This window comes from Mobula birostris, chromosome 4 (assembly GCF_030028105.1).
Source record: "Mobula birostris isolate sMobBir1 chromosome 4, sMobBir1.hap1, whole genome shotgun sequence".
NCBI lineage: Eukaryota > Metazoa > Chordata > Chondrichthyes > Myliobatiformes > Myliobatidae > Mobula > Mobula birostris.
Window position 1 is genome coordinate 63,974,464 of NC_092373.1, and position 14,341 is coordinate 63,988,804.

Below are 14,341 nucleotides of genomic sequence, written 5' to 3' on the forward strand. Positions count from 1 at the left end.
ATGACCTCTCATTATACTCTCACCTGACCGCAGTGGAAAAAGACTGGCTTGCCCTATCAATATCCCTCATAATTTTGTATACCACTATCAAATTTCCCCTCATTCTCCAACGCTCCAGGGAATGACCCCCTAACCTATTCAACCTTTCCTGATAACTTAGGTCCTCAAGTCCCAGCAATATCCTTGTAAATTTCTCTGCACTCTTTTCAGTCTTATTAATATCTTTCCTGTAGGTACAGTAAGTGACCTGAACTGTACACAATACTCCAAATTAGGACTCACTAATGTCTTACACCAGGGGTCCCCAACCTTTTTGGCACTGTGGAGCAGTTTAATATTGACAATATTCTTGCGGACCGGCCAACCGGGGTGTGTGGGGGGGGGGTATTCAAGTAGAGTTAAACTCACCTCAACATGTCTTTTACAGTTAGGGTCGCCAACTTTCTCACTCCCAAATAAGGGACAAAAGTAGCAGCCAAATCCTGGGACACTTTACCCCAGGAAAGACTACCATGACCATGAAGCCTTGCGTGGGCACCTGTGTGTGCACATGCGTGACGTGGGCATGTGCGTACGTGCTGACTTTTCCCCCCACAAATCGGTTGTGCCTTCATCTTCCTGACTATACTGTAATACATTATTTCTACTTTATATAGGCTGTGTCCTTATCATATCATTCCTGCTTTTACTATATGTTGGTGTTATTTATTTTCGGTTTTATGTGTTATTTGGTATGATTTGTTAGGTTATTTTTTGGGTCTGGGAACGCTTAAAAATTGTTCCCATATAAATTAATGGTAATTGCTTCTTCGCTTTACGGCATTTCGGCTTACAAACGGTTTCATAGGAACACTCTACCTTAGCGGGGGAAATACGGGACAAGGGCGATCCCGTATGGGACAAACCAATTTAGCCCAATATACCGGACAGTTGGCAATCCTATGTTCAAGTTCAACAATGCGTGACAGGGAATGAGGAAAGGTGCAGCTGACTCATATCGTTTCCTCAAAGCCTCGTAGCATATGCTTTGGTTGGGGACGACTGTCTTACACAACTTCAACATAACATCCCATCTCCTGTACTTAAAACTTTGATTTATGAAGGCCGATGTGCCAAAAGATCTCTTTATGACCGTTTACCTGTGATACCACTTTCAAGGAGTTATAGATCAATATTCCCAGATCTCTCTGTTCTACACACTCCTTAGTGTCCAATTGCTCACCATGTCCATCCTACCCTGGTTAAACCTCCTAAAAGCGCAACACTTCACACTTGTCTGCATTAAATTCCATCTGCCATTTTTCAGCCTATTTTTTCCAGCTGGTCAAGATCATCTTACAAGCTTTGATAGCCTTTCTCGTTGTCACAATGCCCCTAATCTTGGTGACAATTGCAAATTTGCTGATCCAGTTTATCACATTAGTGTTCAGATGATTGATATAGATGACAAACAACAATGGACGGAGCACTGATCCCTGTGGCACACCACTAGTTACAGGATTCCAGTCAGAGAGGCAACTATCTACTATGAGTCCTGACTTATAATGCACTGGTTGGAATGTATGACATTCATTGACTAAAAACCATTGCGTGTTTAGGAAATGCTTCTGTTCTTCAAGTATGCCAAAGTCTTAAGGTCAGTTATTTCTTTTTCTATTTCACATCGCAAAAATTCAACAATTATATGTTAAATAACAATCAAAGTATATAGATTATCTAAATTTGTTTATAAGTTCAACAGTCATTGCACTTTTTAGTGCAGGTGAAACTGTCATTCATGATATTCACCGTCCTCTTCATTTAAATCTCTTAATTTTGTTTTCTAATCAGTATTTTGCATTTTCAAGAGTTAAATTGCCGAAGAAATTACAGAAACCACACTCAGCTTGGAGGAACAACACCTTATATTCCGTCTGGGTAGCCTCCAACCTGATGGCATGAACATCGACTTCTCTAACTTCCCACCTCCCCCTCGTACCCCATCTGTTACTTATTTTTATACACACATTCTTTCTCTTACTCTCCTTTTTCTCCCTCTGTCCCTCTGAATATACTCCTTGCCCATCCTCTGGGTCCCCCCCCACCCTTTGTCTTTCTTCCCGGACCTCCTGTCCCATGATCCTCTCGTCTCCCTTTTGCCTATCACCTGTCCAGCTCTTGGCTCCATCCCTCCCACTCCTGTCTTCTCCTATCATTTTGGATCTCCCCCTCCCCTTCCAACTTTCAAATCCCTTACTCACTCTTCCTTCAGTTAGTCCTGACAAAGGGTCTCGGCCTGAAACGTCGACTGCACCTCTTCCTACAGATGCTGCCTGGCCTGCTGCGTTCACCAGCAACTTTTATGTGTGTTGCTTCAAGAGTTAAATGTTTGTTTTCTTTCTTTTGTCCAAATAAATTTCTTTTGGAATTTAGTTTCATATCATAGAATTTAGCCACAACCATATTCAATTTGCATTAAATCTTATTTCCACTTTGGATTTTCTAACTGCTTTTTCTTTGGAAATATGAAACATAAATCAATATAGATTTAAAAAGAATTCTAGTTTGTTTTTCAACAATCACTTCTGCAATTAAGAAGATAGCACCTCTCAGCTGCCAGAAGGGCAGAGTGTGAATAGGAACTCCATCACATTCAAGTTCTTCACATTATTGATCATCCTGACTTAGAAATATATTGCTGTTTCTTGAAATTGCTTTTTCTGTGTCCCAGAATTTCCTGCCTCCTGGTACTATTACAGTACACTCACTATACACACTCAGTAGGCAGAATCAGGTTTAATATCACTGGTATATGTTGTGACATTTGATTTGGGGCAGCAGACATTATAATACATAGTAATAAAACTATACATCACAATAAGCATATATTTAAAAAATGAATGGAATAGCTAGTGGAAACAGAGAGGGGGAAAATGTACTGAGGTAGTGTCATGGGTTCATTGTCCATTTAGACATCTGATGGCAGAGGGGAAACAGCTGTTCCCGACATGTTGAGTGTGTGCCTTTGGGCTCCTTTCCCCCACTAGTTGCATTGAGAAGAGGGAATGTCCTGGTTGTTGGGGGTCCTTAATGATGGATGCTGCCTTTTTGAAGCATCGCCATTTGAAGGTGTCTTCAATGCTGGGGAAGCTAGTGCCCATGATGGAGCTGGCTGAGTTTACAACCTTCTGCAGCTTTTTCTGATCCTGTGCAGTCACTCTTCCAAACTTCACAATGATGCAACCAGTCAGAATGCTCCCCATGGTACATCTGTAGAAATTTGAGAGAGTCTTTGGTAACTTACCAAATCTCAAAATCCCAAAGAAATTTAGCAGCTAGCTGTTGTGCCTTCTTTGTAATTTCATCAAGATGTTGGACGTAGGATAGATGATGATAGATCATGATGTTGACATCCAGGGACTTGAAACTACTCTCCCTTTCCACAGCTGATGCCTCTGAGGATTGGTGTGGATTCCTTCGATGTCCCCTTCCTGAAGTCCACAATCAATTCCTTGGTCTTACTGACATTGAGTACAAGGTTGTTGTTGTGACACCACTCAACCAGTGGATCAATCTCGCTCCTGTACAACACCTTGTTGCCAGTTGAAATTCTGCCAGTTACATTATTGGCAAATTTACAGATGGCACTTGAGCTGTTCCTAGCCACACAATCGTAGGTATAGAGAAAGTAGAGCAGTGGGTTGAGCGTGCATCCTTGAAATGCCCCAGTGTTGATTATCAGTAAGGATGAGATGTTATTTCTGATCTGCATTAATTGTAGTCTCCCATTCAGAAAGTCAAGGATCGAGCTGCAGTGGAAGGTACAGGGATAGTGGTTTTGGAGCTTGCTGAGGATATGATTAGGTTGAAAGCTGAGCTGCAATCAATAAACAGCAGCCTGATGTAGGTATTGCTATTGTCCAGGTGATTCAAGGCTGAGTGGAGAGCCAGTGAGGTTGCATCCACTTTAGACGTATTGCAGCGACAGGCAAATTGCTGTGGGTCCAGGAGCTTGCTTAGGCAGGGGTATATTCTGGTCATGACCAAACTCCCTAAAGCACTGCATCAGAGTAGGTGTCAGTGCAGCTGGGTGATTGACATTGAGGCAGCTCAGTCTGCTGCTCTTGGACACTGGGATGTCACTCTTATGAAGCATGTGGGAACCTCTGACTACAGCAGTGTGAGATAGAAGATGTCCTTGAACACTCCCACTAGTTGTTTGAGACAGGTTTTTTGTGCCCTGCCAGGTACACCATCAGGGCCTGATGCCTTACAAGTATTCACCCTCTTGAAAGATGTTCTGACGTTGGTCTCTGAGACTGAGATCACAGGGTCACCAGATTCCGCAGGATTTGCTGAGGTGTAGTTTTATTCTCCCTTTTAAAGCGATATAAAAGGTGTTGAGCTTATCAGGGCTTGGAGCAGCTCAGCCATTCATGATGTTCGGTTTTGTTTCCTAGGAGGTAATGGCCTGCAAATCCTGCCAGAGTTGACGTCATCTGATTCCTTCTCTAACTTCAATCCGAATTGTTTTCTCACCCTTAAAATGGCTTTCTGCAGGTCATACCTGGACTTCTTGTAAAGTTCTGGATCACTGGTCTGGAATGCCACTGATCTAGCCCTCAGCAGACTATGAATTTCCTGGTTCATCCACGAATTTTGGCTTGGGTATGACTGGTATGCTCTCAAAGGCACACACTCATTCACACACACCTTGATGAAGATGGTGACAACTGTGGCGTATTCATTCAGATTCACAGATGAATCCTTGAACGTTGTCCTGTCCACTAACTCAGAGCAATCCTGTAAGCGCTCCTCCTTGATCATACCTGTTTGATCCTCACCACTGGTTCTGCAGTCTTCCACCTCTGCCTGTGTGCTGGGAGTAGAAGTGCAGCCTGGTGATTAGACCTTCCAAAGTGCAGGCGCGGGATGACACAGTAAGTACTCTTGATGATGGTTTAACAGCAGTCAAGTGTGTTGGCTCCTCAGGTTCCACAGGTGATATGTTGGTGGTAGTTGTTCAGAGACTTCTTCAAACTGGCCTGGTTGAAATCCCCTGCAAGAATAAGAAAGGCACTTAGGTTATATCTCAAATGCCATTGATATGGAAAGGCATCCGTATCAAAGCTGTTTGATGACTTCTGATCATGGTGCTCTGCTCCTCCAGTGTCTGCCTGACGCTGGCCTGAGGCGGAATGCATGCCCTGCTACCAGGATGATGGCGGAAAGCTCCCTAGGGAGTTAAAACGCACAATATTTGACTGGTCGGGTGCGCAGGATTGAGGTGCACAATGATGAATTAATTACGAAGTGTATTCCACCTCTAGCTTTAGAAGACTGAACTGTCCTGTCCTTGCAAGAAAATGGTAAAGCCATCGGGCGGCAGCGCTGTATCCGAAATGGCGGTTAGTAATGTTTCCATGAAACAAAATACTCAGGAGTCCCCAATGTCCCTCTGGTACTGCACTCCTGCTCCGAGGACTGAAGTTTTATTTCCCGGACACAGTACATTCATCAGCAGGAGAGTCGGGAGTTTGGGGGTGGGGTCTAAGGCCTCAGCATTTCAATCGTACCTGTGGACTGGGAACCTTCCCTGAATCCTTTTCCTAACAGGGAACTGCACTCACAATCTGAGTCTGCGGTTTAGAGTATCTGGGCATTTTTTTTTAAATGACTTAAAACGTTATTGCTGACTGAAGTACCGTTGGCTGTGATTGGATTTCAGCTGTATTCATCCTAAATGAGAAAATTTGATGATCCCCATCGGCGTTGCATGCAAAGAGTTCACTTTATCGGCACAACCTAAGTAAGGACTGATTTATACTTGTGCATCAAATGTACGCCGTAGGTACAGCGTAGCAGCGTACCCTACGCTGTATTCTACGCCAACCCTACACTGTAGTCTAACGCGCACCTCTCTCAAAATGTAACTACGCATCGCGGCGTCGCAGACTGCAACAACTGTGATTGGTCTGCTTGGTAGCATCGCATTTCCACCTACGCTGCAATAGCTTCCCATTGGGCGACTGAAGAGCAGGGAAGGAACTCTGGCTGCAATGCTTTCCATAAAGCTTTACAGACCTCCGAAATTATGGAGGACCCTGTGCTTGACGCCAGTTTGTAGCTAGCTGCTACAGCCTGTTGACTTCCACCTGAAGCTAAAACTGAATGGTGATTGCCAATCTCAGAGTATACTGTGCATACACTGATGTGAAATAAATGGTTGGAGATGATGAACCAAATCGTCAAATCTACCTGTTGACATCCGAAAATATTGAAATGCATTTCCTCGTCCGTGTCTCTCACCCTCCTTCAGTTTCAGTCGCCATTGTTTGAAGTTTGAGTTTCTTTGTGTTGAGTTTCAACATGAAGAAACTCAACACATTGGCATAGAAACCTCACCGCCAACTAGCGTTTTGGTGGTGATTTGTAGAGCGACGCAGACACACCAACGCACAAGTATAAATGCTCACAACGGTGTAGCCCACTTGCGTAGGCTACAGCGGGAGCTAGTACGCACAAGTATAAATCAGCCTTAAGGAGTGTTCACTGTAATGGAACCCGACGTGGTCTTTTGCTGCTGTAGCCTGTCCACTTGAAGGTTCTACGTGTTGTGAGTTCAGAGATGCTGTGGCTTTGTAGGGCAAGACCACACCTGGAGTCTTGTAAGCTTTTTTTGGGCTCTGTATCTAAGAAAAGATGTGCTGACATTTAATAGAGTCCAGAGGAGGTTCATGAGAATGATTCTGGATTTAAAAGGGTTAACATAGGAGGAGTGTTTGATGGCTCTGGGTTTGTAGTTGCTGGAGTTTAGAAGAATGAGAGGGCATCTTATCGCAACTGAAGGCTTAGATACTGTGGATGTGGAGAGGATGTTTTCTATAGTGGGGTAGCCTAGAACCAGAGGACAGCCTCAGAATAGAAAGACATCCATTTGGAACATAAAGTGAGGAGGAATTTCTTTAGTCAGAGGGTGGTGAATCTGTGGAATTCATTGTCAAAGGTTATGGGGAGAAAGCAGGTGAATGGGGTTGACAGGGATAATATAGCCATGATAGAATGGCAGACAGATAAACAAGGCTTTGTTTTTCATTTAAGTTACGAGAAAATGGAATGCAATATGAAGTAATATGAATGCACAATAAAATCTGATGGAATATGAAAGTAGTTTTTGATACTTATTGAGTACAATTCCCTCATCTACTCCTGTCAAGAGATGAACAAAGCAACCATTACAATGAGAAACTTAAAAAAAAAATGTAATCATTTTTGATAATGAGGAGTGAAAGGAATGGTAATCCTCTTAGGCTTGAAGAGAATATTTTATATTTAATGCAGTAAATATGATCAAGTTGGGATGGAAAGAACCAGACAATCTCTCAAGACCTCAGATATGATATGGATGCTTAAATTGTGCAATTCATGTATTGTTTGACTTCTAAGCATCTAAATTGGACAGCATAATTGATTGGTTTGACTTTTCTGCAGTGCCTCTAATTTTCCTGCTTATTTAAATAATATTTTCCCTGGTGTTCTTTGGGCCTAATCATTTTATCTTTCTTCCCACAACTATGTGTTTTTTTTCAGTGTTTTATCTGTGTCATATAGAATCTTGACAGCTGGTTTACAGTTGAGCATGTGCACCTGTGGTTGTCAAGGTTACTCAGTTTTATCCGCCCACAGATTTCTTTGATTTGCATAATTCTATCATATCAGTTTATTGCATTCCAGAATGAAGTTGATAAATGGCACATTCTGAAACTGATATCTTCTCCTAGGATTTTATCAGGGAATGTATTGTATTTTTCCTAAGTAATGGGTTTCTGAGATTGACCAAACTTTGTAGCAATGATTGCGAAGGAAAAGAAAAAAAGGAAAAAAAAAATCCATGGCACACACAAAAAAACTTCTCTTACATCGTCCTGGAGTGTACTTGATATATATTTGATATTGTAGCACTCCCAGTTGTAAAAGAGCAATGTTTAAATCTTAATTGTGTTGGAGGATTAGCTAAACAATATTTTAAAACCTTTTCATCAATGAAAATATGCATAATTTTCTTTCATTTATGTAGTTCTCTTTAATAACTAGGTTTCTGAAATATAATATAATACTAATGATGATGCAAACTAAGAAACATTGTTAGAATTAATGAAGCTTACCTTCAATGTGATGAGTGTACTAGCTATAGCTCAATTGGTAGTATTCTTACTTGTGTATCAGGCAGAGTGTTGGTTCAAGTCTCACTCCAGAAACTCCTTGCCCAACAAAAAGATGTAGGCAGGCATTTTAGTGCAATACTGAGAGAGTGCTGCAGCACTGGAGATGCCATCTCTTGGATGAGATGTTAAAACCATGCCCATCTGTCCTTTAATCAACATTAGTGACACAGATCACACATTCATTATCACATTAGTTTTTTGGGAATTTGGTATGGACAAGTTGCTGCTTTTCCTAATTTAAACAGCAGTGCCTGTTCAGAAAAATACTTCCATGACTGTAATGTGTTTTAGAGTAAACTAAGAGTGTAAAAAAAACATGAAAAAGCAGGTTGATTTAGAAGTGAATATCAATAGAATAAATGGATTCTTTAATAAAATTGTTACAGATATCATAAATAAAATTCAAAAATAATACCTTTGTATGATTTTAGAAAAGTTGAATGATGATTTATCTCAATGTCTGTCAACATAATCTCAAATCACACATATTAAATTAAACTTTCAGCAAATATTAAAAGAGGTAAATTAGGAATGGGGTGATATTTTGGCAAATTAAAATGTTAGAAATGAATGATATATTGGGTTGGAAGATCTAGATTAATGACTGAAAGCCAGTCAATAATGTATGGAACAATACTGGTTGCATTCTGTATTTATTGTGAAATATGATTCTCCAATATCTGTAAGAATACCTGCTTTGTAGTCCTTTCCTACCTCTGCTAAGTTTGGTGGGCTCTCATTAGCTGTAATATATGAGCAAAGAAAGTTTGAGCGGTGAACACTTTCTTTTGTTTATAGAGACTTTTCATGAGTACAATCCTCCATATCAGTTGTGTACATCAGAATGCAATTTTGCTGCATTTCCATAATGCAGACAGAGTTAATATGCTGATAATAGTTTTCAAGATTTTTTTTCTGATAGGATTTAGATATTTTAAATTATTGACTGGTGACATTATCAGTAATTACATGTGAAGTGAACATGGTTAAATGAAGATTGTGCAATACTAAACCGTCTTTAATTTTGACCTATTACAGAGCTTCTTAATTCCCAATCATTTAATATAAAAATAAGGTTCAGTAAATCAAAGTTCAAAGTAAATTCATCATCAAAGTACATATACACTATGTCACCATATGCAACCCTGAGATTCATTTTTTTGTATGGGTAATCACAGTAAACACGATAGAATCAATGAAAGACCACACTTAACAGGGTGGACAACAGCCAATGAGAGAGAAAAAAAACAAACTGTAAATACAAAAAGAAAGGAAAAAAGAAATTATAATAATAAATAAGGAATAAATAGATGAAGAGTCTTTGAAAGTGAATCCATTTCAATGGTAATACTTCAGTGAAGGGAGGGGTGAGTGAATTTGTGTGAAGTTATCCTCCTTTGTTCAGGAGCTTGATGTTTGAGGGATAAAAACTGTTCCTGAACCTGGTGGTGTAGGTCCTGAGGCTCCTGTTCTGACAGCAGCAGCAGAGAAGAACATGGCTTGGATGGCAGGTGTCCTTGATGGATGCTGCTTTCCTGTGAAAGTGCTCTGTGTAGATGTGCTTAATGGTATGGAGGGCTTTACCTGTGATGGTCTGGGCTGTATCCACTACCTTTTGTAGGCTTTTCCATACAAGCCTTCAGGTCCTTCTAAAATACAATAAACATGCAAAAACCTCAAATGCACATAGTTATATTCCTGCTGAATATAAAATATTAAATCATTTTCTTTTCAGCAGTCAACTACTAAATATGTAATAATCAGAAGCAAATACAACATAAGATTCATGCCTGGTAAAAATTCCTTTTAGTGCATCATCAAGATTTACTTAAATTCTTAGATTTAGAATGGTACCTCCTATCTTATCAATATGATTAACTCCACTTTCTATAGCAAACATTCTTAAGATCTTTCTGAGCAAGATTACCAAAGTGTGCTGGGTTGTGTGTGGTTTTATGTGACAGGCTTCTGTCCACGGGAAAGAAGATTGATACTTCAAAAAATTTGTTTCACTTGCAGCAGAGTGAAGAGGCTTTCAGATATTATTTTGAAATAGGTTTCCTATCCATCTAAACACTTATTCCCAATACCCTTATTTTATTATCAAGATATCATAATTGCATCTAGTTTATCAATATTTGCTAATTTGTCTAATTCATACATAATATTTTGACTTTTCTCACATTTGTTTTTATCATGGAGTGAACACTTTTTCCATGTTGAACTGATAATCTCCTTGCTCAGTGGTGATATACTCTTACATTCTCTGAGCCTGTGTACTTATGCCACAACAAGGTTTGTAACTAACTGTTTCTTGGTTTATCCACATCAATTTACTTTGCTGCCTGATGAATTCTGCACCTATGTCCTATGGAACAGTCCTAATATATGTGCTGTTTCTGAAAAGGAGCCGGTACCTGTAGAGTACTGACATTTTGCCTTAGCTCCTGGGCACCTGTACTTAGCGGATCATCATGCACAGATTTACCTTTAGGTTACTTCTAGAATACTCAATGAGTTAGTCTCTCTGCTGATGTTGTAATTTGACCAATTAATTGCATTTACGGGAATCCAGCCATTCCTTCCAAAAGTCATGGATGAAAATCCACAACTACAAATAATTCAGGGACACTTGCAAATGGAGGTTCTCATCTATAACTTCAATAAATGTGTTAAAGAAGATTGTTGGTGAAAAAAATAAATTTGGCATTCAGCAGCTAAAAGAGAAATATGAGGATGGGGAATGGCGATGGGGAGAAAAAAAGAATAACACAGCAGAACAGCATCTCCATGGCTGCAATCCCTATAGCTATGACTCTGTCATGATGGCTGGAATATCATCTTGAGAATGAGCATGTAGGCTACACCTCTGGCGGCCATGGTCTCTGCCACATGCTGGATTATTTCTTCCTCCAATATAAAGTACTTGTGGCATACTTGTGAGGATCTTTTGTAGAGAACCATGTCATGGTGGAATGGTTCTTATGTTACTCATGTGAGCTATGGGGAAGCAGTAGCTGGAATGGTAGTGAGAGCAGAAGATGAAGAACGTGTTGAAGAAAAGGAAGCGCAGGAAATCTAGAGTGAATGATTAGCCTGTAGATGATATTGTGATGCAAGGAGAACCTTATCTGAATACTTTGAAAATACCATTTTGATTCCCTGTTAACGGTCAGGGTCGAGATAATTTGTATTCCTTCCCAAATACACTGAAATAGAAAACCACATGAAGTAACTATCATCCTCAAAAGGCTAAAATATATTGAAATGTTATTCTCACATGTTTAAATCTCTTTTAACATAATCCTAAAAATTAGAATCCAGTTACCCTGCCAGTAGTAATTAAAACATTAGAATCCATTTTGAAGGAGGAAAGAAATAGGAATAGCTAGGGGGTTGACATGGCTTTGTGAGGAAAAAAAATATGTTGGATCTATTTAACAAGATAGTGAACCTAATGGAGTTTAGTGATGCTGCTAAGTTTTAAGGATACGTTTCACAAGGGAGAATGTCCACATGGCAGAAGGTATTGAATAGAAGGGGCCATTGTGAATATCTTTAGGATTGGATAAAAAATCATTTGAAACAGAAGCAAAACTGAAGAAAGAAAGAAGAAACAAATAGCTTTTTGAAAAAGGTGTGTAAAACCAAGCAATTGAAGCCACTGTGCTTTGGTTGGAGAGCTGGATGGTTTTGAGCGACAGCTGGCCGCAGGTAGTAAAGAAACCACAGGGAAAAAAAGATCATGAAACCATAAGACATATTAGCAGAATTAGGCTGTTTGTCCAATTGGGTCTGCTCTGCCATTCAGTCATGGCTGATTTATATTCCCTCTCAGCCTCATTCTCCAGCCATCTCCCCATAACCTTTTACACTCTTGCCAATCAAGAATCTATCAACTTAATAACTAGTCCTCCACAGCTATCTATGGCAATGGTTTCGATACTTTCGGGCTAAAGAAATTCCTCCCTATCCCTTTTCTAAAGGAGCTTCCTTTTCAATCGGAGGCTGTGCCCTCTGGTCCTTTTCTCTCTTACTTATGTCCTCTCTATGCAGGCCTTACAATATTCAGTACGTTTCAATGAGATTCTCCTCATTCTTCTTAATTCTAGTGAGTACAGGCCCAGAGCCATCAAGTGCTCCTCAGACATGAACCCTTTCATCCCCAGAATAATTCTCATACATCTCCTCTGGACTCTCTCCGATGCCAGCACAAAGATATGGGGTCCAAAACTGCTCTCAGTAATCCAAGTGTGGTCTGAGTGCCTTATAAAGCCCCAGTGTTAGCCCATTTGAAGGGAATGCTAACATAGCATTGCTTTCCTTACTACCAACTCAATCTGCAAGTTAATCTTTAGGGACTCCTGCTTGAGGATTCGCAATCCCCTTTGCGCTTCTGAACTCACTTCCATTTAGAAAATAGTCTACACCTTTGTTTCTGCTGCCGAAGTGCATGCCAACACAATTCCATCTGTCACTTCTTTGCTCATTCTTCAAATAAAGGGCTTGTGTAGATTAGACACTGGTTGACAAAAAAAGAGATGCTGAATCTCACCAAATATAAGATAATCAAACTGAAGTTAGTTGATTAACCATGAGATAATGGGACAAATGGAGACCACAGAAGACAACGATCCAATGAAATAGTCTGTAATTTGTTAGAGCTAACAATCCATTAGTACCATCTGATAGTGGTAATATACATAGGCATAAGATTTTATGGTACTTTACTTGAATTTAAAAAATATAAATATCTACCCTGTAGTGTAAACAGGAAGGTTGAAACCTTTACAGAGAAGTAAAGTCACTTGGAGAAACATGTAACTGAGGTTTTCAAGTCTCCAAGTGGCTGGCTAAACAGCAGCCTGATTAGTTGGTTGATACCAAATTAATATTTTCATTCAATTCTGAAAAGAGGAGATGAACAGTTTCGATATAACAATTTTGTGCTGGAATTGGTGAATTATGAATTAGATTACTGAGTGAATACAAACAAATAAATATGAGAAATAATTCAAGATGAATGCATTTTTGTTTGAAGAAAGGTTAAACTAATTTAGGAAAGCACCTTGGTTGGCATGGAAAGTGAGGCTGAAAATACTATTGCTATGTTGCATACCTCTATTCCATGACATCTTGTGATTTTTATTAAATTCTCTGTATTTCTATGTTACTGTATTCGTGTTGCTTTTCTTAATAAATATAATTAAATATCATGTTTGATTTGTGCTAGAGTGATTTTTAGTTTTCCTTTTTAAAGTACAAGTGATAAGATGAAATCTTCCATTTGCTACTGAGATGCAATTTCTTCTGCTTGCAATGCGTCAATTCTTTCTTTTGAAGGTCTACATAATTAGTTTTGGAGCCTCATTGCCACAAGTGATGTAGGACCCCTACAGTTTAAATGTTTGTAAACTGCAAAGTGTTTTGTGAATTGTGTTGTTTATAGTCAAAATTAAGATAGTAAGATACTTAAACACGAGATTCTGCAGGTGCTGGAAATCTAGAGCAACACACTCAAAATGCTAACGAGACATTGGATTGATTTGCTATTTTTTTGTATAGAATTTGTGTGTGCTATTTTTCTATGAACTTTCTCTTTGAAGTGAGCAAGATATTAATTGAAAATCCTTGTTATAAAACTTATAATTTTAAGGCAGTATTTGTGCATTTTCACTCAAGCCAGGAAGGCAAATATTAATATCTGTAAGAGATCAGGGAATGTATGTAAAAGCAATGAAGCAATGTCTATTTTTCAGATTTTATCTTCTTGGAATCTAACAATAAAACCAAAGCTCTTGATTGTGTGTTGCAATAAAAAAATAGTTCAGTATCTGTGAAGCCCTTAAGGGAAAACACTGGCAGAACCTCTAAAATGGTATTGCTATCTTATTCCTTTGTTTTCGTTTGACAGTGATCTGCGATCGGGCTACTGTTCATATCTTTGAACTGTTCAAGTAACTTAGGCTTCCATTGTTGTAACAACACGAAAAACTTTAACAGTTATGTTGAATGTAGTCTGCATACTTATGAGGTGCTATGCAAAATAGATTGTGTTGCAAGGCCATTACTATTGTATAACGAAAGCAGTTTGATCTAATGTTGTCATAGTGAAGTTCTAAGAATGTCTTGAAGAA